Below are 25787 nucleotides of genomic sequence, written 5' to 3'. Positions count from 1 at the left end.
ACTGAAAGCTCCAGAAAAATTGAGGTCTTTTGGGGTCTTTGGGAAACTGAATTACATGAGAGGGACAGTGTCAACGGTAGGAGCGCAGAATTTTCAAATATTTTACATGCAATTAAAATTACTTTTGCCAATAGAAAACTTGCCAGCACTGACTTCTTTCTTATGTTGTTCCCTCCTTATTTTCCCTTCATATTTACAGGCATTTTAAGAGCAAATTGCACAACCACCTAGTTAATATTGTTTGTGAAACAGGTTAAATACATGAACCACATGTGTAGAACATACAGTAATTTATAATTCAGATGCCTTGGTCTCAGAACTTCCATGTGTTAGTTTGGAGTTGGAGATCAATTTACCACAACTCAGAAGTGCTTTGAAGCTCAAAACCCAGCAATGCACAAATCAATATTTAATTGGCCATCAGTGCAGGACCTAAAAATGTATCAGAAGCTATGCACAAAGTACATATTATAAACCACAAAATGAAATAAATACTAACATGCACTACCAACAGCCTCAGGAATTAGAGATGAATATTTCAATGTAATGTCTTTTAATATCTCTAGATTTTAACAAAAATTTGTGAGCAACCAACCCATTTAAGTTACAAATGGTTCATGTGTATCATTATTTGCATCATCCAAGACCTTTTTTCTTTTCTGTATATTTCTCTTTCTACCATAAGAAATATGACAGTACTGGAGAGGTTTTCCTTTCCTTGGGCTGTGCACATCCCTGACACCATCCCTCCCTTTAAATTTCTGCATTCTTCAGAAATCTGAGATACAGTGGGCAGATCAAGACATATCCTTGCTTCAAAACACATTTTAGGTAATTTTAATGATGTGAGAGAACTGTAAAATAAGAAAATGCAAAGTTACCAGGATTTCCTGAACAGACTGTGTGTGACCTCAATTAGCCATCAGATCAGCTTCACAGAAAACATGAATGCTTGAAAACACAAAAACCAGCATTGGGCCAATCTGCAGAAATTCTACATTGCTGCCACTTAACAGGCCAGAGAAAAATAATAACTTTACCACCCCAAAGGCAACCAGCATTTGTTCAGTTTCTGTAATATTCCAGAATTAACTAGAAAAAATTTAGCCCTGAGGCCAAACTTTGTGTCCTTCCTACAAACTGCCTTTCAAATGTCCACAGGCTTACACTCATTTATCTTGAAAAGTTATTTTACAAAAACAGGAAAAAAGAGGTACATACTAAAGTAACAAAATTAAACTCCATCTAACTCACCAAAATAACACAGAAATTAGGGTTTTTTCTGATAAAAATATTTCACAGGTCAGATGCAAATTGAGGAAATAAATTTTTCTTTAAAAATACAAACCAGGTGAGGAATTTGAGTGAAGCAACTTTGTAGAGCCATCCAGTTCAGTGCAACATTCCTTCCCCACCCTAGCACTTTCACATCTTGCCCACTAAAAATTTGGAAATGCAGAACTTACAGCAGAAAAGCATTAGATGCCAATAGAAAAAATAACTCTGTATTAACATTTCAGCTACTTTTTCAATCTGCGATGCTCCTCTGAATGTAACAATCAGAAATTTTTTTTGATTTTTTAGTGGGAGTTTTAGTCAGAAAAGCTAGACTGGCATTTTCTGACCCCTATTTCTCACACTCCTGATATACAGATAATGCAGGGATGGCAGCAGCATTCTCTGGACATATGGATATATGAATACAGAGACCATCAGGATATTGAGCAATGTAAATTATTGTTTCCCTTATGTCCTTTTTTCTCCTTTATGGGGGGAGAGCTGCATTAGGTTATGTCTTAAAAGCTAAGTGTTTACTATCAAAAGTAACACCAAAACCACTAACTCCTTGTATTAATATCAAGATTTAGTGATTTCTGTGTCACTCTAATTCTAGATTTATTGTGGAGTTCTTACTTAACACTTCCCTTCAAAAAGATGAAGAGTAGCTGGTGAAAGTTTCACACCACATATGTTTATAAACACACACACCCAAAGAAAATCTTCCAGGTAGCTTTGCTTGGCTTCTCTTCAGCCCTTATCAAGAGGAACACTCTGAACTGGAGCCTGGATTTCACCACCAACACCAAATGTTCTATTGAATAATACCATGGAATGCTTGCATGACTACAAGATCTGGAGAAAGTGGGCCTTGAATTAAAAATAAAATCACCAGAAAAACTTTCCAAAAAGATGCAGAAGTCACTACTCATTAACCTCCCTCATTTAGGGCCATTCCTGTTTAGGATTTAGCATGGAGTAGAAGCACAAGGCTCAAACTGGATACAAATACATCCTATGCCTAGGAAATTTTTTTAAAGATATCAAAGCTGGATTCACACAGAGCCCCTAGCACCACACAAAAAGGAGGTGCAAATTAATATCCTGCTTACTTGGGATGTTTTTCAAACCAAAAATAATTATGCAGAGGCTTCTAAGGTAAATTATTCACCATATTAAGAGACCAATGCAAATTTATGTGTAGAGGGATTTATGAGAGTCAGCATCAGTCATATTACAGGCATAGGAATACAGCCTGATTTGTTATGTTTAAAATAACTAGGATACAATACAGTTTAGACTACCAGGGATATTACTACCAGAAAAAAAAAATACAAGAAGACTTTCAGAAATGGAAGGAAGGATAATGATCATGTACTTGTACTATTAGAAAATGCCTACCACTCCTTTTGGATATTGCTCTTAACAGAGATCATTTAGAATAAAGGAATAGGCTGAAGGAAGAACTCCATGATTACAAATGTCCCAATTCCTTTGGACCTTAAAACTCTGTATAATTCTGCCAAGCTTTTACCATTCTCTCCTGAAAGTTCAGCTGAGTAGACTGATCCTGAAAGAGGGAAATGACAACACAGCCACCTGCTTACAATACATACAAAAATAACCTGGAATGCCAAACTTGGAGTCCTGTTGACAACCGTGACTTTTTATGTGCCCTTTTGCTCTGCACAATCTAAATCCTAAAATAAGAAATGACCTTTTTTTTTAATGGGAAACGTGGTAACCAATTTAAAGACTGCACCTTCTACAGCACAGCTGGGAGTGGACTGCTAACAATAAACTTTCCACTTGTTGTTAAAGGGCAGCGTTTCAGTGGCACCTGGAACAGCAATTAACTCCTGCCGGGTGATCAAGGCTCCCTCTTGGTACAGAAGATTTCATCGCATTTAATGCATTCATTTTCAGGTGCAGCTAGAGACTCTTATTGCCTCTTTGTGTACTCTTCATCCTCCTTAATAAAAAAAATGCTGCCCAAGCTGCATTTGGCTGGACTCTTGACAGGGAACTCAAGCTGTCTGCTTTACTTCTTGCCTGGAAAAGAGGGTGCTGATACACAGCTACTGGTCAGAAAGAAATAAAAGAAATCACATCACTTCTCATATTCATCTAGTCTATACTCAAGACAGCAGTATGTGTGGGCAGTACACAAAAGCATAAAAAATGAACCACTCTTTTTGCTAATCCTTGTTATTGAAAATGGATTTCATGAAACTGAAGCACATGGAAACACTGCATTGTTTCAAAAACTCAATAGCTGCAAAAGAAATTGCCATCTGAGGAGTTGTGATGCATCAGGAAGACTTATGCAACATCTCAAAGGAACAGAGAATAACCAAACCAAATTATCTACAGGCATTTAGGCATGAAGGGGAGTCAGGCTGATTTCAAAGGTTTTACATGGGGTGTTCACATATAACTGATGTGTCTCAGAAACACATGAGAAGGAAAGGAGTCACATCAGAGGCTTGCAATATCAACCCATGATTTTCCACCAGCTTTAAAACTAAGAAAGAATAACCAACACTCATAAACAAAATGAGATTACAAGCAAGGCAGTAATACCAGAGAAAACAGGGAGGGTTTAGTAATCAAAAGTGAACAAGGACTATTGGCTCAGTTGGTCAGAGTTTGACAGGGACAAAACCAAGGGTGGGGGTTTGATCTCCATATGGGCCATATAGAGTTGGACTCAGTGATCCTCGTGGGTTTCTTCAAATTCAGACTATTTTGTGATTCTATCAAAACTACTGAGGTAAGGGAGAAAATCAATAAAAAGCAGTATTATGTTGGTACTTGTGAACAGGGTGTGCCAAACAGGAGGGAGACAAGTAATGGTTTCACTTTGCACAGTGCTGATAAGGGCTAGGCTAAAATACCAGGAGTGAAAATTCCCTGCCTCCCAGGCACTGCTAATTAAAACACATTTCAGGAAGTGCACTTGAGCCCACTTCCCTTCAGAGGAAGTTCTCCACGAATGTCTGCCAGGAAATAACCCAGATCCTTCCCTGGCCACAGCACACACAAACCAACCTTGACAACCCCTGGGCTGGCACTTGCTGGTCCTGCTATCAAGCTGGCTTTTTTTTTCTCCAAATATTTTATGACATGTCAGTACTTGTGTATCCCCTAATGTTCTTTTCTTGTAAGGACACTCATTACAACCTGCCCCACATTACAATTCGAGATTCTCTACCAGTAACACACACTGCCATAGAAGAGAACAAGAAGCCTGGAAAGCTTCACTCAGTTTTTAAGGTAAAAATGGAAATTTTCAACCCTTGAAAAGATTTGAATCCATCTGGTTTGAATTTTGGTATTCTTACATTTCCAGAAAATTCTCTTCAGGTTTTCTTCTTACAACACCAAGGTATATTAGGACGTGCAAGGTTGGTAGGGAGTTGATTCTCTAAGTGTCTGAAACTGGACACACTGGGAAGTTAAGAAATCCACCACCTATCAGTGAGGAGCACGTTATCACTGATTATTTTGTATAAGAATGGTCTTGTTCAAAGATTCAGAATATCCTGCTGCTTTCAGAAACTTTCTTAGATCAGTCTTAAACACTTTTGTGCATTTCCCAGAATAAACAACAGCCAGTGCAGACCTTAACCCACTAACCAAGACATGGGATGAAAGGCCAATTATGTATTACCACTGTGCAAGCTAAGTGTTGTCAAAGAAGCAGAGCTACAAACTTTACCTCAAATAATAACTAGAATATCATTCCTTAAATCTGCCATTTAAACAGCCTGGAAGGGAGCAGCAGCAGCACTGCATGGCTATCCCTGGCATCATCAGAATGTGCTGCTCCAGGCCCATCCAAGCTGCATTACAAAGCGTTCTATTTACAGAGTCAGACTCTGTTTTGTGCTTGATGTTTCCCTATTCACACTTAGCAGAGGGCTAACAACCAAAACAAATATTTTGTTTGGGATACAGAAGACCTTTGGCACCTCCAGAGAGAAAACTGAAGCTCTACTTCATTCTATCTCAATAACATATTCCAAGATAATCCAGACAGGCTGAAGTTTTATTGAGCTCCATGGAGGGATGAGACAATGCAGGACAATACCCCAAATATTGAAATTTATTTCCCCAAGCCCACTTAGTCCCCTGTAAGAGACAACAGCTGCTCTGCGGACAGGCTGAGGAGTATCAGCTATGCTGAGCAAAGGCCAGGACAGAGCTCAGAAAGGCAGCAGGCACCACACAGAGTGGTTTATGTTCCTTACAAGCCCATTTTCTTTCTGTCAGCACAGACAGAGCACAGAGCCCCTGCAAAGGCCCAGCCTGAGAGAAGAGGATGTTCTGTACTGAACTCACACACGTGTGAGCCCAGCCTCCCTGGAAGAAGCTGAAGTTCATCATAACCTTGGTGGCACAGTAAATCTTCCTGCCATGACCCAGAAGTCCAGAATAACAAACCAGCCAGGAAGCCCAGCAAAATTCCGATTCCAGAAGCCAGGAGGAGCTATAAGCATGTTGGTCTTACTGGCAAGAGCAACACCCATTAATTAGTTTTACACTTGAGAACTGAGTGGTTGCTCTTCACACCTTGAAGTGCCAACTGAAATCTTTTGAAATAAATTTTATATCAAGAGAAAAGCCCCGAATGTATTAAAACAAAATTACATGCATAACATCCAAAATACACAAGAACCCAGATCTCTGAGATTTCACTAGGGAAGTGTTTCTAACCATAAGAGATAAAAAAGGAACATTAATTTCTCCATCTGCAATACTGTATTTAAACAAGTGTTACGCTGGATACAACAAGGTTTCTCATTCAATACTAGTTTAATTCCACCTGAAATAAAACTGTAAAGCTGGAAAGCACCTGAAGTCACTTGCAGTAGAGACACAATCCAGAGAATATCTTTTGGAAGCTGCTCTTAGGTGGAAGGGCTGGCAGCACCCACTGTCAATGGCTGACTAGCATGTTTGAAATCACACAATAAGTACATGTAAAATTACACATTTTTATCAACACAATGCCTGCACCAATACCATGCTCAATCACTGGCCTGAGGAATAAATCAGAATTACAAAGCTAAACAGAACTGTTGCTCATAATCCCTATTGTATGATTAGTGTCTTCTGCACTCATTATCTGAGAATCATAGTATTATTTTGATTGGAAAAGACCTCAAAGACCATTAAGTCCAAGGATCAACCCAGCAATGACAAGGCCACCATTAAACCATGTCACCAAGTGTCACATCTACATATCTTGTGAATATTTCCAGGGATGGGGACTCAACACAGTTCCCTGGGCAGCCCGTTCCAGTTCTAAACCATCCTTTTGGTGAAAGCATTTTTCCTTCTCCTGGAGCAACTGGAGGCCATTTCCTCTTGTCCTGTCCCTTGTGTCCTGGAAGAGGATCCTGATCCCCACCTGTCCACAACCTCCTTTCCTGCATTCAGGGATTCTAGATGATGTTAGCAGAGCCATTTTGTCAAGTTTCCTGCTTTTATTTTATGGCCTTGATACCTGGTGAGTTAAATACAGAACTGCCAAATTATTTCAGTGCTGTTCAAATCAGCAAGAGATCTGCTCTGAGTGCAAATTTTAAATGTTACAACAAAAAGAGGCATGTCAGAGCCCAGACCCAAAACTGAAACCTTTCATCCCAAGTTCTGACTCTGTCCAGTACAAATACTAATAAAACCATAAGATGAATGGGTGAGGGTAGCACTACCACAGCACACTTGAAAACTCCATCCTGTAAGAGGAGGGCTTGAATACTGTCATGAACAGACAAGGGTCCTGGGAGCAAACAGGCTGTGATTCTGTGGAACAAAGTATGTGATGACATGATGAAAATACTATCATGGTACAAGTAACAGCTTGACTTTTTGCAATATGAATACAAAAAGTAACAGTTTATAAAGCATCTGGATAAGTAAGAGATGCAGTACATTTTTTGTCACTTCCACTGGAACTGTCATTGCAGTATTTGCACATACAGTACCACTTTTTAAGAGCAAGTAGCACTAATCCCTTCCTCCTATCAAATCCCCAGCCAGAAATTTAAAAAAAATAATCACAGACTTGAATGTAAACCTGACAAGTCAGAAGTACTTGCAATCTACATTTAAGATTTTTCATTGTTTCCTCTTACTCTGCGTTATATTTCACAGTCTTGTTATTCACTGGGCTGGTTTTCTATAAAGTCTTATCTAGGCAGGTACTGCAAGATATTTACCTAACAAACTAATAAATACTTTGTTGTCATGGTTTTACCAGGATATGACTCATTGGAACCATGTATTCCAGGCAGCAAATGGCCTCAGTTCACAGAACATACAAGTGCACTTTTTCGCTTGTGACATCAAGACAGTCAGAGCTGTTCCTTTCAAAAGGTCAAACAAAATTAAAGGAAGCATTAAAAAACCCCCTGAAATTACAGATCTGATTTGCAGGCCTTTATATATGATAAAATGTTTTGCTCCCACCCCCTGCCCTTGTTTTCTGGATTTCCCACACTATTAGTTTTCCATGTCCAGGAAATATTTTTCAAGAGTTTCCATCTGAATCATGAGTCAGAATTAAAATGAGGCATTAAGATTACAAATTTTGATTTTAACAGATAAAAATATCAGTACTGGTTCCATCTGAAATACTTTGGGTTTTTTCCAACTGAAGTGACTAAACTGAAGTTTACTATTTTTTAAGCCACTCAAACCTTTTCCTTGGAGTGGTGAGGATAGATGGAATTCCTTGGAAAAAACAAACTGCATAATATAAAGAAACATCATCCCGTACCAGTAAAGGGAAGGGAGAAATTGTAGAAGAGAAGCAAATATTCACCATCAACTTGAAAACTGATGTTTAAGAAAGGCTAACAATATCCAGAAGTAAGCTACTGAAGAATAAAAGTATCTATCCCTGCAAATTTAGATGGTCAGGAGACATTAAGTGACCCTCTGCTGATTCTTACAAATGAAAATAAATTTATTATGGATACAAGATCACAGCCTGAAGTCCCATTAGGGGCCTGCTCCTGTGAAACGCAAGCAGCCACATCTCCTTTGTTCTCAAGTGTATCACAGTCCAGGTAAGAACATTAACAACTCTAAACTAGGCGATATCAAAGTTTTAAATAAGGGTAACCACATCCACAAGTTAGATTCAAAAGTGCTCCTGAAGTAGCAGAAGATGAATTTTGTTACCTGCCAGGCCTAAGCAATAGGAAAAAAAAAATTAATCCAGGCTCCCAAACCACCAACCACAGGGCAGATTGTAGAAAGGGAGGAAAACCAAACAACAAAGAAAAAATAAGAATCCAACAAGTTATTCTAGCCACACTCAAATGTAAGAATATTCCAAACATCCATATATATGAGCAGCAATAAAGACAGCAGTCAGAAATACCAACTACACTGAGGAGTAAAACTGAAATTTTCCAATATAACCATTCACCCTGGAGATGGAGGGGTGGGGTGTCACAAGGAATCAAAAATATGCAGACCAGAAATAAATTCCTATAATACAAAGAATACTGTGGCTGTAAATTCTCATGCTTTCAAGCTAAACTTCTTCAGATTAGGCCAAGTGTCCCTACAGCAAAGATTTTGCTTTAAGACTCATTTCTTCCATACGACAGAAAAGCAGAACATGAGGATAGAGAATTATTTGTATTTTGCTCCAAAAGGCAGCACATGGGACAGGTCAGACACTTTTCAGCCAAGTGGCTTTGGCAGGTGAGAATACACCTTGCAAACTGCTCCCATGAACAATAAATTAATTGCTGCAGGGTCTGCCCACCTCTGTACCCTCAGGCTAAATGGAAGGACCATGAACAGGCTGTCAGAGAAAAGCAAATTCCAGGATGCTCAGGGAAAAAAACCCCAGAAATTCTGTTCTAACACCCACTGTTTAACAATCAGGATTTTCAACAATTACAAGAAAACAACAGCAACAAAATCTCATCTTGACCTGCTTTACCCAGGATAAAACTCAGTGTGAAATTGAAATCATTAGCTGTTACATACCCTAAGTAGACTTTCCAGCTCTCAGCAGCAGATGCTCAATACGGAATGAAACATGAAATCTGAAACAAATATTTAGAGTTCATTAGGGTATTTTCTTAACTAATGTCAAAGTAGTCAAACATCCAAAAAACTTAAGAGCAATTTAACTGATATTTGTGTTATGAAGACAAGATAACCTCCCTAAGGATCCAGCTGCAGTATATATCCTATTTTACAAGTGCAGATTATTTAGCTGGAAGTCCCAAGGAAAGAAAAAAAACCACCTAACCTAAAACAAAACACCAAAGTTTGTCAAGTAGAAGCCAGATACTTATATTTGAACTCAAAATAGACAAGTTGCCTGAAATCCTGTTGGTCCTATGAAAGCAAACTAAAAATTTCCCAAGTTATATGGATTTGTTATTTTGAAGAAGGAGAAGGGTTAAGGCATCACAAAATTAACTTTTATTATTGATAATATACATTTATTAGCAAAATCAAGTGAGTGCTGAAAACTGTGATGAGTGATTCAAAACACTAGCAGCATCTAGATCTAGAATTAGAAAGTGCTTCCCTGGAAAATAAAAAGTGTGTGGGAGGAACTAGTGAAAAGTATTTATTTCCTCAGGCTATGTGCATCACAGGGCAGCCAAGCCAGTTCTCAGCTGAAGTAACAAATATACAGAGATATTTCTCAATACACACGTAACACACAGAAAGCTGGGGGTTTGTTTCTTAAAGAAAAGAATTGATCTAAAAGAATTTCAGGGCCAAGTAATGTAGAGAGTTGAGTTTATTACTTTGTTTTTCTTCTTTCCCATTCAAACAAATATATACTATAGGGACAAAGACAGTAGCAGTAGAAAGCCCAAGCTTATATATTATGCACTTAAAACTGGATTTCTAAGAACTGTTTCCCAAACTCTATTCACCTTAGATACTTAATTTTCCACACATATAAAGGCTACCTAAAGATTTCCACAAAAAAAATCTCATGAGATAAAGTAACATAAAAAGTTCAAATAATCTCTGCAGAGTTTAAGTTTTCATCTAAGCTGTAATAAACTGGGTGTGGGGGGGAGAGAAAAGTAAAATACTTGAATTTCAACATGAAAATCAGAAAAAAGACTCACAGACATTTACCTGAAATACACATCCATACCATGGAGAAAAAAAATCAGCAAGAACTTGAACTGCTTTTATGATGCTACATCAGACAAATGGCACTGCCTCCAAATCCTGATTTTGTGGTTAACACAGAATCTGCTAAGTCAGGCTGTCCCACCAGCTCTGCCAGACTGAGTGGCAAACAACAGCTTTCCCCAGAATCACGCCTGCTCTGAACATTTTTATGGAATTAGTCATGATTTGGGACAATTTGTAAAAACACTGATAATTAACACAGTGGGAATGATATCATGGCAAGTCCTTTATGAAAAGGCAAATTGCTCATTAGACTGTTTCTCCGACTGAGAAACTCGTGCACTTATTGATTTAACTAAAGATGTTTCCTGATAAGGCAAAAGCTACTTTTAATTTCCAAGGCCAGTAGTAATGACCTTCCCCTGCTCTGGGAAGTTACATCAGTAGCACTCTTAAAACACTTGTTAAAATAATTGTGTGTGTAATACCATGGGACTTACATGCAGCATCAAAAAAAGCACCAAATCCTAGAAAAATATTATTTTAATTGCTGAGGCATCAATAATGTAAACACTTACAGGCATGTTAAATTTTCCACACAAGTTCTCCCACTGATTTTCAATAGAACCACCCATGTGTGTAAAATTCAGTGTACAAATGCATGGCACTGTGATTTGAGGTGATGTTGGAAGGAAATCCCAGGGGATGGATAAAGGGCCTCTCGTTTGCTCATTAGCTGCTACAAGTAATGCAAGGATAATTCAAACATGGGATCATTTCTTCTCCCTTACACCAAAAGCCTTTTCCATGAACACCTTCCAATATTTGTTTTCACACGTTACTTATTGATTTATTTCATTAATCAATTATTTAGGAAGCAAGTGGTGACAAGAACTCTATGCTAAAGTCCAACCAGTTGTAACACTTCTTAAAACACCAATTAGTCTCCTTCTAATAGGGATAAAATGCTGAAAGCTTCTGAAGTGGTCAAAAGGAGATTAAACATAAAAAAATGGTTTGGGTTGAAGAGTTGTGCTTTTATTTTGACTTTTTGTAAAAAAATGTATGGATCTTACAAAATAGTTTCTTAAAAGTAAAAAAACCAACCAAACAAACAAACCAAGTATATCTGCTCAGGGGAAAAAAAATTAGAGGAGAGGGGGATTTTTCATAGCTTTTGAAATTTCTCTACCTTTTCCATATGGGAAAGGTTTTCAGTAAAGTGACAATATTTATTCATTGAATTTAACACTTTTTTGTGGCGAAAAGCCATTCCCTTTTAGACTTTTCCCAACCAGCTGCAAGTCACCCACTTGGTCCAGTTTTGTTTCCTTATTTTTTCTTGTTCTATCTACCCCTGTAACACCATATTCTCATCTTAAAATCAATACAGAATTCCACCTATTTGTAATCAAAAGATCCCTTACCTGCAGATCTAAATGTCCATATACAAGGCCTGAAGGTTTTGTCCTCCAGTGTCATCTGTTCCCGCTCTAATTTGACTCCTTCTCCAAGGACACCAAGTCATTAGACAATTATCCAGGAGTAAAAATCTTAATTTATCTTCTAGCTATGGAGCTCCTTCCTCAGCTTCCTTATGTTTCCAGCTATCTTTAAAGCTATTGACTGTGCTTTTCACAAAAATGTGTTCACTTGTTTCACACACAAATACCTCTCCTTCCAATCCCTCCCCAGATTCTCCATTCCATTTCAACACAGCAGTGACCCCAATGACCTGAATCTTCACAAAACCTAAGATGGACCACTAATGATCAATGTTACTTGTTTCACTCCCTCTCCTAACTCTGATCCACAGCAACAAAGCAAATAAACTATTTTATGCACTGCAACATTTTTATCCTTACAGAAGGCTTGATGTGGTCTCTGATGATGCCCCTTTGGCTCTACAGTGAGTCAAAGGAAAACTCCACAAAGATCACAGCAGACAGGAAAGACCTGAAGACCTCTGTCAGTGCAGGGAAAGAACAGGAACTGCTGGGCACAAGTAATATCTTCTTTAGCAGAGATGAGACAATTATAGCCAAGTTATCTGCAGTGTTATTATTCCTGTAGCTGTACTCTCCTGTATCTTGCACAAACAACTGAATCAAGTGAACTTTGGCAGTCACTGAGCAAGCACAAACAAATTTCCATCAGTGCACTGTGCACTGTTCATAGGGAATTATTCTCCAGCCACTTGTTTTAAGGAGGCAAAAAGGATCTAAGGGTTCACAGACAGTGCTGTGAGGATTTAATAGTCTTGCTTCAGGATAATTGGCATACAAGCACTAATTTCATCTTACCATGGCATAGTAAGAATATGGTCCATGAAGCAGAATCTCCACACATCACTGGACCCAAGCACAGAGCCTAAGCACATCACCCCAAAAGACACCCCCCTCTGGCCACTGTCAGCTGCACCACCAGTACTTCTGCAGAAATTTTAACCAGGTTGCTATAACTTAATTGGGGAAAGAAGTACAAACTTCAATAAGATCTCAATTCCATAACACACTAAAAACACACACACAAAAACAAACCCAAACCCAGAGTCCATACTTAGTATCACCTCCTATTCACGTGAGCCATCAGATAAAATCAGCTAAAAAGACAAAGCTTTAACAACATAGAACACAAGTTCAACATAACACTTCAAATTGCTGTAACACAGACTCAGTCCAAAAAACTATCATATTTCCTGCGACAGCTGTGCATTAAGGACTCACATTATATGCACACAGGCACCACTCTCACCCTCTCCACTTCATTTTGACTGTGCTCCAAATCCTTTCTCAAACTCACCACTTTCATCTTGCCTTTCCAAAACCAGTCTCAACTCAGCCACCCACAAGGTCTTGCCTTGTTTTTCTGTTTCTATCAACTTCAAGAGTAAGGTATTCACAGAAATGTGTTTTATGTACATTTATTTTCACAACTTGCGCAGTCCTCACCCTTTTAGTATTTTCATTCTATGATCTCCTCCTTGGTATAATATGACCAATGTTCCTACTCCCACTTAAGAATACTGGTGCTCAGTATCTATTTTCACAGAGGTAGAAGAGGGTTCTGAAAGAGAGAACTTCAATGCAATTTCCATTTAACACCAGAAAGTCACACATATAAACACGTAACAGAACTCCAAAATCTGTTTCCTAGGAAGGGAAGCTCTGTTCAATACTCTGTCCAGATTGTGAAACAGTTTAAAGGTTTTGTTTGCCTTTAAGAGAAGAAAAAGCTGATTCAGTTGTAACACAAAGCCAACCTTACACACTCCTGTCTTGAAGAATTCCCTCTCCTCTCCTGATGAAAGGAGAGCCAGGCCCAGCCCTGGCTGCTGGAAGCCTGGAACAGCGTGAGAGGAGCAGCGCTGTGTCACACAAAGAAACCCCTCCTTCACCGAGCTGGGAGCCTAGGACACAACCAAACTTTCACTTCATTTAAATCCCCATCTGAGGATTCATTTCGTGCTGCACACCAGCTTCCTCTAAAGGGGCCTAATCTAAAAAAAATTCATTTGGTCGTTTAATAAATTCATGAAGGGAGCAAATTTCCCGAGTACCAAAGCTCAGTTTCTTATACAAATGAAATACTGTCAGGAACCCAGGCAGGAAATGGAACAGAAGTGAATTCAGTGTTACTTCCCACTCCTCCTTTTGACTTCACTCTTTCACCAAGTTTTACAGAGGTTCTGACTGATTTTTTTTTCCATCCACAACCCAAAAAATAGAGGGACTAAATCTAAAAATCACAAAGTGTTTGAGAAGAGACAAAGTCAGAATTTCCCCCCCCAAAAAACACATCCTATATACTTTTTTCCACTATTTCTCTTATAAATTTTAACCCTCAAATTGTATCATCAAAATACCTGGGCAAAATAAAAACAGTATTTTTCACCTATGGAAATGGATTGATTTTTCCTGATAACCATTGATTAATATGTATAAAACAATTTCTCTACATATTCACTGAGGTGTATAGTAACTGCAATCCTCTTACTTGGTGGAGATTTCTCCACAGCCACCACCTGAAATCCCACAATTTACAAAGACAATCCTAAACACGGAAACCAGCTTTTAGAACTGATTAAACAGGTTTTAATGCAGATGACAAGAAAAGGGCTTCCCTTTACTTCTACATCAATTTGGGGGTTCTTAAATGACATTTATTTACCCAGTCCACAGCAATTTACACAAATTCCCACACATTGCAGAGATACACACTCTTAGCTTCACCTTTTAGCCCAAAGACACCATAAAAATTCAGATGCAGCACTGAAATGTTAATTTCAACAGCTTTTGCCTCTAATTTTTAACCTAGCAATTAAAAAGCTGCCAGATCCATGCATTTACCCTTTCCTGAGGATCATCTCAAATGCAGGCTGCTCCATGAATCCCAGCTTTTAGCAGCAGCTGTACCAGGTACAGCCAGCCAGGATTTCATTTTGTCTTCACACACATTTCCACTAAAGATTACTTAATTTTGTTTCCCAATCTCAGTAGCAACTTGTTCCTGCCATGGCAAAATGCTGAGGAACATTCTGATTTGCTTTAAAGCAGATTCATGTGAGCTATGATTAAGACAAAGCCTAGTAGTAAAATATCAAATACAAATTATCATACTGAAGAGTGGAAGACTGACAGAAAAACAAAGAGTCAACAGAAGTTCCTATTATTCTGAACACAAAGCTCATCTTATTAGTATATATTAATATATTTTAATAATTAAAGGGCAATACTGCAAGAAATAAGAAAAGTCATCCTAAGGCCATTTTATCAACTTGTTTGCACAGTTTGAAAGTCTTGCAAGTTTTTCTCCTTGCAATTGAATAAAACAGCAGCTAAACTAATTGTTGTAATATCAGTAACCAGTTATAATGCTGTTTACCAAGCCCTACACAAATAACATCTGTAGAAGAACATGACAGCTTCATTAACAGAAGAGTTCTCCCCAAAATTTTCCAGCCTTCCACAAAGGAAACACAATCTGCTTTGCCTGGGCCAGATTCACATCAAAGCTGCACAGTGCTGGGTAACTGCAGAGATAACAGAGAGCACAGAGAGAATTCTCAGCTGCTGGGGTTACTGTCAGCTACCTTTTGATTATCACTATCATTCTGCAAATAACAACCCCACATTCTTTACCTGTTCTCATCACTAAAATCAGTGCTGAACAGGATTCAAGAGGTCACCTTGTCAAGCTGCCACTCCTGAGGTAGGAATGCACAGCATCCCCTTTCTGACAGACATCTAGTTTGTTCTTGAGGATTGTCAGGGATAAGTCCCTTCCCTAATCTATTCCAATGGTTTGTTATTCTTGGAATTAGAAGTCTTCCTCCCCAGGTAGCAACCCAAGTCTTTGGTCCCATTGTTTAAATCAACTAATTCTCATTTTAGTCCCTGTAATCCTTTATCAGCTTTATCCTTGTAGTAGCCTAACACATGGGAATAACTTAACTTCTTATCTCTTGTTAAGTCTTAACATCTTAATTTGTTCAGTTCTTGGATGTCATATTCTCAGGCATCTGCTACTGAAAGCATCCAAAAAAAGAAAACCCTTCCTTGATGTCCAGTGCCCAAAACTGAACAGAATTCTAATTAAATCCTACCAGTGCTGAATCCAGCAGTAAATTTATTATTTACCCCCCTGCTACACCACAGCAGAGCATTTCTTTACCCGCACCAGCAGAACAAGGTTAATCACAAACTGAGCACCCATCAATCAATAACCTGCACACCCCAGTTCACGCAGCTCTTGCAGGATTTTAAAATCAGATTTTGAGCATAACATTTGAACAACAGAATTCAAAATGCACTAAACATGGAGTAATAACAGAGGCTGTAGAGCTGAACAAGTGCAGAAAACAGCCGGCTTTGTGATTTATACAAACTGAAGTGGAAATGACAAGATAATTAATAAACTAACTGAAATCTAGAAGCCTCTAGGATATAGTACTTAAGCCTGAAATAGAAAATGAGAGCTGATAAAAATTCAGAATTACTTCTTTAGCCATTAATTAACAGTGTTCCCATAATGGAGCTGTTAACACCAGAGTAAGAACTGAAACTGTAATTTGTAACATTTGCAAAGAGCTTCACTGAGAGCGAGAGACCAACACATGTCAGCAGTCTGTGAAGGTTTCCTGGGTGAAAACTGGCAATGGAAAACAAGTTAAAAATGTAACACTATTAAATAGTTTTTGATACAATTAAAAATGGAATTCAAGAGATTAAAACTTTCCAACTTGTGGCTCATTAATTGGGAGGTACAATTCTATGTACATATATTATCTATCAGCCCTTTTTCTGCCATACCTGTAAAATGAGATGTATTTTATTTAGCAAATGCTGTTCTGAGTCAGGCACGATGAGGGGTAACAAGCACACTGACAAACATGAATTAACTGCAAGGGCCATGCAAAGGTTCATTCCAGGCTGTAAAATGGCACCTTAAATTAACAACTTGGATCCAACCTCACGGTTTCTGCTCCTCCTGGTGATGGGCACTTCAAACCCTCCTCAGGAAGCACCTCAGAACTGAGCTGGTTTTGTGCCAGGGTTCACTGTCCTTATATTAAAGGGAAATGAACAACACAGCCCCTGAATTAATTCTGCCATTGAAAAGAAAGAAAAGCCCCAACAGGAGAGATAAGATCAGTCCCAACTTCTGATACTGTGCCTGTGTTGGGGGTTCCCATCTGCCTGCACCACTGGTTGACAAACCCAATGTTACCAGGCATGAAAGGTCCTAGAGTGGCAAAAATATAAGAACATCTCCACCAAGTTCTGAAACTAGGTGGGGGAAAGGGTGAAGAAAGAGGGGTAAGGACTTCTACAAAACTAAAGTATGAAGTTCACCTTCACAAAAAGTTAGTTCCAACAACTGGATGCCAAAGCTACCTGTTACACATCCCCTTTGTGCCTACACTGGGAAATCCATTATGAAGTAGATTTGCCTGTAAAGAGCTTCCACTGCAAGAGCAGCAGTAAAGCAGCAAAGGGGATGGAGGAGGAGACTGCTAAAACCTGAGGTACACCCAGGCATAAAAGAACCACAAGAGCATTCAGCCACCAGCAAAAGGAATTTTTGTTTGAAAAGAGTATTAGAAACAGCAGGGGGAAAAACTGGTAAACAACTTGGTTGGTTAACCAAAAATAAAAAGGAACTGTACTCTTTTAAACACTAACTTTATTTTTCTTCTTTCTGTATTAACCTTTACTTGACAAAAGCGGGCAATAGAAATTGCAGCATACTGACCCAGAACACAGACTATCTGCCCCTCTGAAGACAGAAAGATTGGAACTGCACAGTTCAAAAAAATAAAAAAGAAATCAAGATCAAATACATATGTGCAAGTAAGAAAATGGTGGCAGAATTTATGTTTTCACTCTGTCTTTCATAGAAGTATTTAAAAGATTGCCTGAAATCAGTAAGAGGAAATGCTGTTTTGAAGATCACAGAATTTCAGAATCTCAAAGCTGCAGAGCATTATTGAGAACAAACTTGCCTCAGCATTCATGCTGAACATAAAAACTACAACAGACAGGATGAAACAGGTATTGATTGATGTGAATCTCCACCACTGGGTGTAACTCAGACATTGGCATTTCTAAGTCTCTCAGCAGTACCTTCAATGGAGTAATCTTGGGTGCACTGCTAGAAAATTACCTATTAAATGCTGATGGAGCAGAGACCTTCCTGGCTACTGAACATCTCATGGATGATATCACTGAAGAGTCCAGGCTCTGCTTAAGGACTGGGAAAAGAAGTGGATACCTGGTTAAAGAGGTGCATTCACAACTGCAAAATGCATCATTTAATTCATTCTCAGCCTCTGCTAAACTAAACTTCTGGTATTGCCTTGAAACCTAGTTACTTGCAGCAAGAAAACAGGAAAAAAGATTTAAAAAAGAAAAAAAAAAGAAATCAATCTGCTGCTTCAAATCCTTCCTACAAACTTCAATGGGACTACAGGAAAAATAAGCTCTGCCTTCCAAAGACACTTTAGAGACTCAGATAGTCTGCTCCCTCTCTCCTCCTCTGAAGCAAAATAAAACAAAAGCAGGAATTGCACATTTCTATGTGTGGGTAAACAAAGCAAGGCCTAAGCATGGCAGCAGGAAGCAGGAGCAGTTCAGAGTCAGCAGAGCCCTCTGGCCCCTTTCTCACTGTCCCCAGCACTGGAACAGCTTCAGCTCAGTCACTTCTATCTCTGCAAAGGCAACAAGTGCCTCATTTAAGGACTCTTTACACATACACAGGCTAAAACTCCCAAATTTATTGTTCAGCGTAGCTGGATTGACAGCAGTGGTTGGAGGTTTTGCTTATACACTTCTGGCCAAAGGAAGGAAATTAGTCTGGGTCTTGAAATGAGTTAAATTACTCATGGGCAGGGAAGAGTCAACATTAGAAGGATTAACTCTAAACTGACTTACACTACCCTGTTACCAAGTTGGAACTCTGCAGCAAAATGAAAGAGTTGAGTGCTTGTCAGGTTGCCTTCCCAGAAGAAAAACAACAAGTAATTCTTCTATGCAACAGGAAGCTAACAAAAACTACTTAAAACTTCTTTCATGTGCCCATTCTGCACTGAACATGACAAAGTGGGGCAGAGGAATAATGCAGAAAATCAAAGGGCAGGAAAGAGATCTTGAAATCATAGGCAAAAAAGGAAATCCAATCTAGGAGATCCAAATAGGAGATCTTTGCCAGTTCAGCCATGGATTGTTGCAGAGCTGAAGAACATTTAAATGCACCCAGAATTCAGACTAATGAATCAGACTTTCTCTAACAAAGCCTGCTGCCTTCAGAATTTGTTAACTACGTCTTCCATTCTGATTTTTACTTGACAGAAATTGCATTCAAACCCTGTAAACCAGATTTCAGAAACTATCTTCCATTTTCTTCCTAATCTAGAAGCAGACTATCTAAGCCTCTAAAATGTCTTTGGAAGGCAGAGATAATTTTTCCTGTAGTCCCATTGAAGTTTGTAGGAAGGATCTGAAGCAGCAGATGATTTCCTTTTATTTCTTTTTTTGATTTTTTTTTATTTTTTAAATCTTTTTTCCTGTTTTCTTGCTGCTAATAACTAGGTTTCAAGGCGATACCAGAAGTTGAGTTTAGCAGAGGCTGAGAATGAATTAAATGATGCATTTTGCAGTTGTGAATGAACCTCTTTAACCAGGTATCCACTTCTTTTCACAGTCCTTAAGCAGAGTCTGGACTCTCCAGTGATATAATCCATGAGATGTTCAGTAGCCAGGAAGGTCTCTGCTCCATCAGCATTTCACAGGTCATCTTCTAGCAGTGCCCACCAACCACTGACGCCACCACTGAGCTGCATCTCCACATCTCAAGCACTGCCAGAGCCACAGAGAATCAATTTCTGTGCTCCTCCTGCCACCTCTGAAACTTTTTCTTCCACACACAATTCCCTCCAACAACCCATCCCTCCGATGTGCTGAAAGGTGTATGAACTGCTAAAATTTACACAGAGATGGCAGCTTGGAACACTACCATACACCTGGGTAATCACAGCTGTTCTCGTGTCTGCTTTCATACAAACCCACAAAACCACATCAAGCCAAACAAAGTTTTTTGTGCTTTTGGTTGTTTGATTATATTTCTGTGGGGTTCTTTTAAATAAAAGCCCTAACACTCAGAAGTCTGCCCAAATACAAGATTTGTATCCCAGCATCAGGAGTACAATGCTGGACAAGCCATAAACTATATTAGGAAGCCTACATGGTAGAAAAAACTCAAAAGTTATACAGGAATGGGATAGAGAACATAAAAATTTCAGCTTACAACCCCAAACTCACAGGTTTTTAAACTGTTCAGCCCCTAAATTACCCCTTTCTTCCATAGCTTTTCTTATTAGCCATCAACCACTGCCTGAATATGGAGAGCAGGACACGAGGAAAGAAAGCTTTCATAGAGATCTACTTGATCATCTCCACAGAAGTCCTTGCTCTCCCACACCCCAAAATCCCCTGTTTAAACCCAGGTATCTGAATGGATATCATGTTTTCCACTTAATTTCCCATTCCTTCAGCTTCCTGTCTTTTTGACAGATACAATAAACCACATTTATTGAACTGGTAGAACACACAACTTTCAAGGCTTTTAAGTGGCATTCTGTACAAACCAAGAGACTCGACTGAAATTGCTAACAATTCATAAACTCTGCTCTTGTATTAATCTGCATCAAAGTTCTAGGTTTGGGTTTGGTTTTTTTCCCCCAGACACTTAGAATAAAAAAGACAGCTTTTAGCATATAACTATCCTGCAAAAGTTTCCATTCAGGGAGACAAGGATCACTGTAGTTCAGATGCTAAATAAATGCATTCTAAATTGACTTTTAGAGTGTTTCTCCATAATTGCTGCTCTTATTCCATACAGGAACACCAAGTGATGCAGTAAGAATTTCTTTATTGTCGTTTTTAAAATTCTGACCTGCAATTAAAACCTTCTCAAGGAATTAAGTCAATATGTCCTTGTTTTCAGTGGTACTTGAAACTTTAGAATTACACTAACGAGAGAAAGGAAACACACATTTAGTCTGGAAACCACATCTGATGGAGTTAAATCAGTTACACCAGGAAATAGATCTGGAATATGAATTCCAGTACAAATTCCTTTTTGAGCACCTTCTGCCCAGTGACTGACATTTATCCAGAATGTGAAAATACACTTTAGGCAGTAATCTCCATAAAATGTAAAAGTACAAAGGTCCAATTTAAGACAAATAAAACCACATGAGACTATTCAAACCTTGCGTGTTTTTATAGACATTTAACAGCAAAATTACAACTTATTTATTGTTACCAGTATTCTTCCAAACTACACTTTGAGAAGACAAAGTTCTTTTTCATAGGGAAAAGGACTTTTCCATAAATCCTAAAAGATGTAAAATGAACGGGAAAAGCCTGTATTGTTATTATGAATATTATATCAAAATAAAGACCATACTACTACACACAGCAGTGCCTTCCAGGGGGGAAAAATCATTTTGTTATATAAATGGCAAGAAATAAATTACTGATCCTTTAGTTACCCTCCTAGTGGAGACAAAACTAACCCACCACATTCATAGATGCATTAAAAAAACAGAACACAATCTCCTAAGCCATCAAAGCCACCTCTTGTACTATTTAATCTCTAGAAAACACTCCTGCTTTTCTCTCCTCCTCTCATCCTCCCCAAAATATCTGTTATCTTCGTGGAATTCATAATACTGAGATGCTCCATTCAATTATTAGTCATATGGTAAACCATGATATTTTTAAAAAAAGGCCCTTTCCACAACAGGCAACACTGAAGCCAAGTCACTAAGTAGAATTTTTAAAGTTATTTCAGCAAATTACACATCCAAGACATGAGTGCTATTCTAAGAATATTCCTTTCGGGATGAAGTATTCCAATAGGCTACCAGTTGATTACACATGCTTAGTACCTTTAATACCCAAGGCTGAGGCCAAAAACAGCACAGAGCTTTTGAAAAAAAAAAGCACCATGTCATTTTCCTTTCATATATACATTTTAACCTTCCTGCAAAATAACAGGTCAACCAACACAAACATCAGTCCCAGCCATGTTCCACAAAAACTGCATTTAAGACATAATAGCACAAAAGACAAATTACTTTCAGAACTGTTTTTCTCTTGTTGAGTTGCCTGTGGAGTTTTTGCAGTCCTGTGAGAGACAATTTGTCCAGCAACCAGGGTCTCTTCCCTTTTTGTTCTGTTAACAGGATCCCACATTTTAAGTCCATTAAATTTCCTGTATGGCTTGATCTCAAAGATACACACACATTCTGTACAGAATCTCAGCCACAAACCCTGCTTCAAGAAATCCAAGGGCTGTGTTCCCCATCCACAAATCACACAGGCAAAGGGGGCAGGGAACAGCCTGGTTTCAGGGGTAATAACAAAAGGGCCAGGTGGGGAAAGGAAGTGGTGGAATTTTGGATGTGGGCAACATCAGTGACATAACAAACTGTTCCAAAAAACTGTGTAACATTTAATATTTTGTGGCCCCAATCCAGTTATGCTCCTGACCTTACTCAGGTTTAACAGAACCAGAGATGATAAAGACAGATTAACTTCGAGGAATGTGGGACTTTTCCCATTAATCCAGGAGGGGGAAAAATATATATATCAACCACAACATAATGTCAAAGGAGTGTGAATTTTAAAGGGACACTGCAATACCACTTCACTCCTACACTAGTATTTGCATTAAATACTTCAATATGAATTCCCAAATGTTTCTCTTTTCAAGTGAACTTTTAGTTTAATGTCTTTACTGCAGCACTGCTCTCATCCCAGTGGAAGTGCCAAAAACTGGGCTCCAGTGCCAGGGCCTGCAGGATACCCGGCTCCCAGACCCTAAACAGGGCTGCGAGGCAGCTAACACAGAAACAACACAACCAACACCGCTTCGTCCAGAAAACAAACAAAAAAAGAACGGGAAATCAAAGAGTAAAGTCTACCCGTTGTCCCAAAAAAGCATCACCAGAGCACAGGAGGTCTGGGAAGAGAATAGATGCGAGAACTGGCAAGGTACAGCATATGCTCCACAATTAGTCGCGGGGATTTGAGGAGAACGATTCTCTGTTACAGCTCCAATTCTCACTGTACTCCCAAATCAGATTTACAACCGGAAAAAGAAAAAATATCGGATTTCTCCAAGAAGTGCAAAGGCTCCTCTGTGTGATCCAACTTCTGTGGCAGCACCGGGCCGAGCCCGAGCCGCGCTGAGGGGACGCCGCTCCCTCCCCCTGCAGACGCCGGGGGCTGTCCCCGGGTTAAGGCACCGGAGCGCTGCCCCGATTCTCTTTGGATCACACGGTCCCAGCGAGCGCAGTAGCAGAACAAACCAAAAATAAACCCCCAAAGCCCACACACCTAAAAAAAGCCCTAAACCCTAAAGAGAAGAAACCTCAAGCACTTCCCCTGCTCTCCGGCTTCAAGAGGCAGGCGCCAATTTACGCGCTCGCCTGACGAGGGGAAGGGGCAAAGCCAGGCGGTCCGGCTCCGGCAGCGAGGGGACACCTCCTCCTCCTCCCTTCCCTTTCCCTTTGTTTACTTTACGGACCGTCCCGCTCCACCTCGCCGCCTCCCGACACATCCGGTGGGACCGGCCGGGGCTGCGGGGCGGGCAGGGCGCAGGGGGCGGCCGGATCCCCCGGGCTGGGGGACAGGGCAGGCGGGGCACCAGATGACCTCTCCCCGCAGCCTCCTCCTCTTCCATCCCCTTCCCATCCTGCCTTCCCGGAGAGCGAAGGGGCTCTGCCCGGAGAGACCCGCAGCCCACCGCCCGGTGTCTCCTGCGCCCCGGTGTCCGCGGCAGCCCCTCCCCGGGGACACAGGAACGGGCGGCACCAGGGACGATCTTCCCTTCCCTGCGGAGCCGCCGCCGCTCCCCGAGCCGGGGGCTGGGGCGGGGGACACGGAAGGAGACGCCGCTGCCCCCCTACGCCCCCTCCCCGTGATGTAAATCGGGGCCGCTTCGCCCGCCCCCTCCCCGAGCAGCGCTCGCCACCGGCACTCACCGCGCTGCGGGCACGGCCGCCTCCGGTGCCGCGGCGAAGAGGAGAAGCCGCGGCGGAGGAGGAGGAGGACGAAGAGGAGGAGAAGGCTCCGGAGGGTCTGCGCGGGCAGTGCCGCCTCCCTCCTCCTCCGCTCCCTCCCTCCGTGCCTCTCTCCCCGCCCTCCCGGCGCGCTGCACCATGGGATGCGCCGCTGCTCCCCCCCCAACATGGCTGTGGGGGGGGTCACGGTGCCGCCCCTGAGGGAGCGAGGCGGGGCAAGTGGGGAGGGCGCGTCCCGGCCCCGCGCCCGCCTCAGGGACTCTCCTCTTCCTCCCTCCCTCCCTGCTTCTCTCGTTCCCCGAGGCAGCGCAGATCCTGACGGGATCTGGCGAATTTTCTCGGCGAGAGGCGAATTTAAATCCTTGTCCTCGCTCAGTGGCACCGGCTGGCACAGTTGGTCTCTTGTTGTAACACTGCGATATTCCAGGCGGACTCTCCCTTCCTGGAGTATCCCAGGTCCTGTGTCTGAGCTCTGGGGTGACCCTGCTGGAGCCAGGTCGGGCAGATGACTCTGGGCAAAGCCTGGTGCTGATAACACCAAGGTTGTGGGTTTGGTCCCCTTGTGGGCCATTAGAAGTTGAATTTGGTGATCCTTGCGGGTTCCTTCCAACTCAGAATGTTCTGTGTGACCCACTGTGGTCCCTTCCAACCTTACCCAGTCTGTGTTTATGTGATTCTGTGATGTTCTCTTTCAAGGAAATAATTGGAATTTCCTTAAAAATGACCACAGCATTTGAGTGCCCATCAGTCATTTTGTATACTTAATGACATAATGAAATCACAGGATCATGGAATGGGAAAAGTTGGAAGGCACCACAGTGGGGTCACCTGGTGCCACCTCCCTGCTCCAGCAGGGCCATCCCAGACCACAGGCTCAGGATCGTGTCCAGACAGTTCTGGAATATCTCCAGTGAAAGAGACTCCACACCCTCTCTGGGCAATGGTGGAACTCCCTGGGCATCAGTTCCTGCCCGTTCCTCTTGTCCCATTGCTGGGAACACCAAGCAGAGCTTGGTCCCTGCTCTGAGCCTTCCCTGCAGACACTGACAGGGATGAGGTCCCCTCTCAGTCATCTCTTCTCAAGGCTGAACAGCCCCAGCTCCCTCAGCTTTTCCTCATAGAACAGAGATGTTCCAGTCCCTTGATCACCTCTACTGAATCCACTCCAGGTGCTCCATGTCTTGTACTAAAGAGCCCAGAGCTGGACATTCTGGATGAAAAGTGGGAGTTGGCCTCTTCTCCCAGGCAGCCAGTGACAGGACAAGAGGAAATGGCCTCAAACTGCACCAAGAGAGGTTCATGTTGGACATCAGGAATAATTTTTTCATGGGAAGGGTTTTCAAGCAGTGGAAGAGGTTACTCAGGGAGGTGGTGGAGTCACCATCCCTGGAGGTGTTCAAGAAATGGCTGGACGTGACACTCAGTGCTGTGGTTTAGTTGACATGGTTGTGTTTGCTCAAAGGTTGGATGATTTTGGAGGTCTTTTCCAACCTTAAATGATTCTGTAATTTGGGGAAAGAGCCATTTTAAATGTCTCTATTTATTGTTCCCTTATCTCTCATGGCTGCTGAACTCAGTTTTTGCTCTCCTGCCTGCCCCAGGCAGCTGGAGCTTGAGCAGATCCCAGATTTCCACCTCTGGAAATTACCATGAGTCTGGAAACTGGAGGCAAGGGCACAGAATCACAGAATACCCTGCGTTGGATGGGACTCACGAGGACCATCGAGTCCAGCTCCCGGACTGCATCTAGCGAGGTTGATAGAGAACTGCTCAATATAAT

At 40.9% G+C, this 25787-nt stretch overlaps 1 protein-coding gene across 1 annotated transcript in view; it reads right to left on the bottom strand.

Moving 5' to 3' along the window:
* The window catches only part of PTK2 (protein tyrosine kinase 2), a 188532-nt gene extending 164404 nt beyond the window's left edge, over positions 1–24128 (bottom strand). Inside the window, exon 1 of the mRNA XM_063407212.1 lies at positions 23969–24128. The gene's annotated coding sequence lies outside the window, so the exon portion shown is untranslated. The remainder of the gene's footprint in view (positions 1–23968) is intronic.
* Positions 24129–25787: the final 1659 nt, after the last annotated feature.

This window comes from Prinia subflava, chromosome 1, assembly GCF_021018805.1.
Source record: "Prinia subflava isolate CZ2003 ecotype Zambia chromosome 1, Cam_Psub_1.2, whole genome shotgun sequence".
Classification (NCBI taxonomy): Eukaryota; Metazoa; Chordata; class Aves; order Passeriformes; family Cisticolidae; genus Prinia; species Prinia subflava.
The sequence above is the reverse complement of the archived record's forward strand: the minus strand, read 5'-3'. Positions and strand labels throughout refer to the sequence as shown.